General features: G+C 33.7%; 1 non-coding gene across 1 annotated transcript; it reads left to right on the top strand.

The window, feature by feature from the left end:
• Positions 1 to 299: 299 nt before the first annotated feature.
• LOC127124407 (small nucleolar RNA R71) lies at positions 300 to 406 on the top strand. Its single transcript, XR_007803905.1, has one exon. It is a non-coding gene; the product is annotated as a small nucleolar RNA R71 (small nucleolar RNA).
• The last annotated feature ends 5,936 nt before the right edge of the window (positions 407 to 6,342 follow it).

Consider the following 6,342-nt stretch of genomic DNA (forward strand, 5'->3'; position numbering starts at 1 on the left):
GCATCTACGGTAGCTGCTGGTGTTATGGCCAAGCTTTCAATCTTCTGAGTAAGTGCACCCAACTTAGCATTGACGCGGTCTATGCCATTAACTTCATACATTCCGCTTTTCGGAGTTGATTTTTCTACAGCAGCACGTTCTCCTCCCCATTGGAAATGATTTTGGGTCATGCTCTCTATGCGTTCATAAGCTTCGTCATAAGGTTTATCCATTAGAGCTCCGCCAGCAGCAGTGCTTAAATTCATCTTAGTTTTATACAACAAACCACTATAGAAAGTATGGATAATCATCCATTCTTCAAGTCATGGTATGGACAAAGTCGCATCATGTCCTTGTATCTTTCCCAAGCATCGAAAAGAGATTCATTATCTTTTTGCTTAAATCTGTTGATTTGAGCTCTTAGCATAGTTATTTTGCTTGGTGGAAAATATCGGGCTAAGAAGACTTTCTTCAACTCGTCCCATGTGGTTACTGAGTTTGAAGGTATAGATTGGAGCCAAGCTCTAGCTCTATCTCTTAAGGAAATAGGGAAAAAACGTAGTTTAATCACTTCTTGGTTGACACCATTTTCTTTCACAGTGTCTGTGTACTACACAAACACTAACAGATGTAAGTTAGGATTGTCTGTAGGACTACCTGAAAATTGGTTTTATTGAACGGCTGATAATAACGAAGGTTTCAACTCGAAATTGTTTCGATTGATGGCAGGGGCAGCAATGTCGTTATGTGGTTCTGCTTGCGATGGAACAGCGTAATACTTCAATGGACGGTTTTGTGGTCTTTCTTCCATAATCGGTTCTGGTTCTGAAATTGGGATGTTAGGGTCTAGGAAATCGTATTTAATACGAAAATTATTGATTCGGCATTTTAGACTAAGATAACGCTCGATATAGACAATTGGTTGCTCTAACTCATTGCTCTGAGAGTGAATGTCTAGAATACAATCGACAAAGAAAAAGAAAGAAAGTTTGTTGCCTTAGTCTATATTGCGCAACAAAGGAATCACAATATTGATTAAATTTGTCCTCGGCAACGGCGCCAAAAACTTGATCGCGACGGGCGTGTCTGTCGGATGATGACTGCAGGTGCACAGCCTATCGTATAGTTTTAAAAGATTATCAAACCCATAAAGACTAATGTTCAAGCTAATGTTATCTATTGTTGCAGTATGAAGCTAAGGCTAAAGGTTATAAGATAATGAATGGAGATGAAAATACTAATTTCTAACGGTTTAAAAGTTATGATAACAAATGATTTTGGAATATGGATTCCACGTTCCTTCGGGCTTAGGTAGAATTTGAGAGCTAATTTGATTCTATTGCGTTATTTAGAAAATACCGACATAAAGGTCCCGTCTCACACTCTCGCACTATTGACAAAGATCACACCTCCTAACCACAGGATTTTGCTCTCGCTCGCCCGTTCTAATTAGAAAGCGTATTTTGAAAGTAAATTTGATCCTAAACGATGCCTAAAGCGCTCTCGCTGTTTTTAGGATCAATGTCTAGTTTTCACTATCCGGTTCCTTCCTCAGACTCTCGCACTATCAGATTGAACCTTAATTTGTCTCACACTCTCGTGCCAAAACAGTAAAACATACATTTGAAAACTAAATTCATAACATAGTTAAATCATACATTCACGCCTAATATTTCTACTGAGTCTCGTCGGTAACGACGGTCCTCATACGCCAGACTCAAAATAATTTAGAAAGGCATGATATTACTTGAATACAACATAATCAAGGCATTCGAAACTAAGAGCAGCATGGCATGCAAGTAATTAAAACGGTAAAACATACAAATATCAAAAACGGTAAAAAGAACCTGAAATTGCGTAAAATAAAACTCGAATTAACTTTAACTTGAAAATAACGGCAGGCTTGTTCTTGATCCAAGAGTACAATAAAGAATAAAATAAAACAAGTGTGGCAATCCCTCAATGTGAGTTATTATCACTTTTACAGGTAATTTATGCTTAATTCTAAAACGCGATTCGGCAGAGCTTCCACACAACTTGGATGCTTCCAAAAACCTCCCACAGTCCTATTTATAGAGGTTCTGAATCCTCATAACTTCCTTTGATCGTGCAAGGAGAGTGGAGGGAAAATAGGTGAGGAAAAACGGTCCAGAACTGCCCACTAGCGAAGTTCTGTTACTGCATGATAATGGCGAACGCCATTAGGGGAATGGTGAACCCCATTCCTTCAATATTTTAATGATGTGGCGGGCACTGGGGATGGAGAACACCATCTACCAGGTGGCGAATACCATCTGCACATAATGATCAAAAATGAGTCTTTTGCTCCTTTTTAGCTCCTATTTCGCTCCTTTTCCGCGATGCTTCCAAAACTCCAATGAAATCGGACATCAACTACAAAACAAATAAAATGAAAGTAAAATACAATAAAATGAGTAAAAACATAAACGTAAGACATGTTAAATAAGCCTAAAAATATGATACGATTGCTCGTTATCAAAAGTACTCATTGAATCTATGTCATCCACGACCTCTGTCTCTGAAGCCCTGACCACGACCTCTTTGATGCTACATATTTCCATGACCATTTCCATATTTGGCAGTAAAATTATTGTTCATGGCTTTAACAATGCTAATTGTAGCACTTTGAGTTGTAAGTTCTTGCTAGTACTTGTCCATTTGTGCCTCTTTCACATAGATTAAAGCCTCAATCTCAAAGACTCTTGTTGGCTTAGGTTTTCCATAAGTCATCATGATAAAGGGATTGTATTCTTCAGGTAATCCTTGAAGAATTGCATCCACTTGATCTCTTTCATAAATTAGATCCTGAATTGCAAATAATGAATCTGCAATAGCTCTAATTCGAAGCACGTATTCAGATATAGTTTTTTTTACCTTTCTTGACCACTATTACTTTAGCACGCAACTGATGAACTCTGGCTTTCATCTGAGCTCGAAAATGGTTGTGCATTTTGTCTCATATATCATACGCATGCTTGCATGAGAGAACTCTAAGTATAACAGCCTCGAAGATTATTGATAGAATACCCGTGAAAAGTGTTTGATTCTGAACTATCCATATTTCATATTCTATGTTAGATAAGTGATCACGATCCATTTTTAATGACTGGAATTTGTGGATTCATGGCCACCTTATGTAGTTTATGTGATAATATCACACCTTCTACCAGTTGATTCCACAAGAGAAGGTTGTTTTCTTGAAGTTCGATTCAAAATTTCAGTGCAAACGTATTTCCCGGTCTTGAATGCACCATTGTTAATGTCGCAACTTGTGAAGATCTCACCATATTATTTGCATCTTCCATATTTATTTCTTGATCCACCATGAGAGCTTCTCGAAAGCTTGATTTAAATATTGACTTTGCAATAATGGAACAGCTTCTCGGAAGCTTGAGTACAACCATAGGTATACTAGACACACTCGTATGATGTAGATGAATTGCTACAGTTAAATGGATCAAGGAAGAAGAAGAAGTAAGATTGAATGGAGCGGAAGATAGGTCTCATATGCGATTGATACCATATTAGAGTTGAAGTTGAACATTGTTCATCTTTCTTCTTTCATACATTGTAGAACTTGCATGGAGAATATATAGGAAGCTACCATGCAATGGTTTGTTACAAGAGTTTGTTCGAGATAGTTAGGATTCTTAACTAACTCTCTTATCTACCTCACTATATTATTTGCTTACTAAGCTACTTATTTACACATGTTATTATATCTCTAGTAACCCAACAGTGGTATCAGAGTCTGGTTTGACTGAAGGAACCGACTCACTTGTGGTGTGTCTCTCACAAAGATGTGTTACTCAAAAGAAAAAAATCCCAAAATAAAAAATATTCTCTTGTGTTGACCCCAAAATGACCCAACATTAATTACATGCTCAAAATTTTCACACTTTCAACATCTCATCATCTTTTAACTTCTGAATTACTCTGGTGAGGTGTTTATTCTTACTTCTCAATTTCTTTTCTTTAGAAATGATTTACTGAAAACTTCTTCAAAACTAAAAAAAAAATTACATATCAAAATATAAGCATAATAGGAATATAAAATAAAGTGAATGATTGGGAATACTATTTGTTTTCATCCATGCATTAGCTATGAAATAACTTCTTCAATTATAACTCATTTAAGATATATTTTGCTCAATATAGCATTTCATATTTCTTCCAAAAAAAAATTAGCTAACGAAGATTTACAAGAATATTTTTAGAAAAGACATGTGAATGATACTTGAAACTCAAATATATTCCCTCCCATTTTTCACTATTCATGCCTAAAACGCTTTCTTTCAGTATCTTGTTGGTAATTTTAATTGTATAACACATCATTAACTTGTATCTTTTACAATTCAAAATTGATTTTTTTTTTACACTATCAAAACTCTTTTATGACGTGAAAGATCAAATGACGAAACGACCACAAAGAATATTAAGAATTTTACACTCCACTAAATCAAAGTAAGTGATATCAATTGTTAGAAAAAACTTAGGATTCCTTTGGATATTGATTAAATATGGTAGGATTTTTTCGATGAAAATTGGAGCAAAGTAAAGAAGTTAACAAACATTTTTGTGGTTGAAATAGTTTCTCCCCGCAGACCTAGTTCCAAAATCCAAAACAATATATGCATGGCTTGCCAAACTATCTACAATATTATCTAATACACTTGTCCGTAGCTATATATATTTAACTGGTCCTGATTCATATTATTGTTTGTGAAAATAGCTAGGGACGACACCATATTAGAAACATAAAAGAGATTTCAAAACTTTACTTTGTTTTCAACTTCCAAATATTAGCTATACCACATATTCAAAATTTGAAGACACGTTTACATATAATATTGATTCTAATTAAGACATTATTGATTAAATTATGGAGGTTAAGGATTGGCAGGGCCACTCATCCCCTAGTATAGTAAAAGTTAAACAAGTGCTTTAGGGTACAATTATAAAACCAAATAAGATAAGACAAAAAGACCTACTATATCGTCTAACACTTGAGTTTAATCGAGCTAACTTATTTATTTTAGCTTTTGCGATTTTCTTTTAAAATAATCAGTTTTTTGAAATTAAATTCTAAAGTAATCAATTTTTAAAAAAAAATATCAAAATAATCATTTTTTCCTACTTATGTGTCCGTTGAACTTGCGGATACAACTAACTTTCATAGGAGGCGTCAAGGCTTTGGACGCATGCTTGGAAAATCAATGCATGTAGGTGCCATATGTATTGGCGCATGCATGCCTTGATGTCACATGCCTTGGCGCATGCAAACACTATATACTGTATACGTCAATGCATGTGTCACATGCTCATTTCATTTTTTTTGTTAAATTTTAAATGTTATAATTAATTATAATTTTTATTAATTCCAAATTTTTAATAATTATAATTAATTAAATGACAAGAAAATTCGAATTTTTAATAATTATAATTAATTAAATGAAATACTTAAATTAAATATTATATTATATTATAAAGAAAAAATACATAGAATTGACAAGAAATTCAGTGACTCGCCTGATTGAAACGCCTCCTTGTTTCACATCCAGATGTTTTAGTCTGTTTTCGAGGTCTCCCACGATTTTTCTGAGATATTTGGGGTCTTTGAATGCTGACATGATCCAATGGTGGCTAGTGTGAAAGTCTGGTGGAAGGTCCAGTGATATTTGATGGATGTGTCATCATTTGTCCCCAATGCATGTGGCGCCTACATGCATTGAATTTGCAAGTATGCACCCAGAGACTTGACGCCTCCTTTAAAACTTAGTTGCATACGACAGTTCAACTGACACATAAGTACGGAAAAATGGTCCTTTTTTTTTCGAAAAATTGATTATTTTGGAATTTAATTTCAAAAATCTGATTGTTTTTTAAATAAAAAATCACCTTTTGTCTTATTATAATTTTAAGTTAATGGTTAAGCGTGTGTTTGGTTCTGCGCAATTGATATGATTAATTTTGAATTAATTAATTTTATAAAAATTAATTTTAATTAAAAATAAGTTGAAGATAAAATAATTTATATTTGAATAATTTTATATAAAATTGAGTTTGAATAGTAAATTCCAATGTAAAAATTACATTTACCTCTATCGCCGCAACTTTAATTTCAAATATAGAAGAACAAAACTTGTTAAAATTATTACAAATTCAATTTTACCTCTCTATAATTGTCCCTTCCAAATTGAAAACCAAATATACACTAAAATGTGTTGGATTTATTCAAAAGTTTACCTCAACATATGCTTTAGGCCTATAATCATGAACGAATGTAGAAATTATCTAACAAGATCGGAAAATGTTATGAATAAATATTCTATAAAATTTAAT

Source organism: Lathyrus oleraceus, chromosome 2, assembly GCF_024323335.1.
Source record: "Lathyrus oleraceus cultivar Zhongwan6 chromosome 2, CAAS_Psat_ZW6_1.0, whole genome shotgun sequence".
Taxonomy (NCBI): Eukaryota; Viridiplantae; Streptophyta; class Magnoliopsida; order Fabales; family Fabaceae; genus Lathyrus; species Lathyrus oleraceus.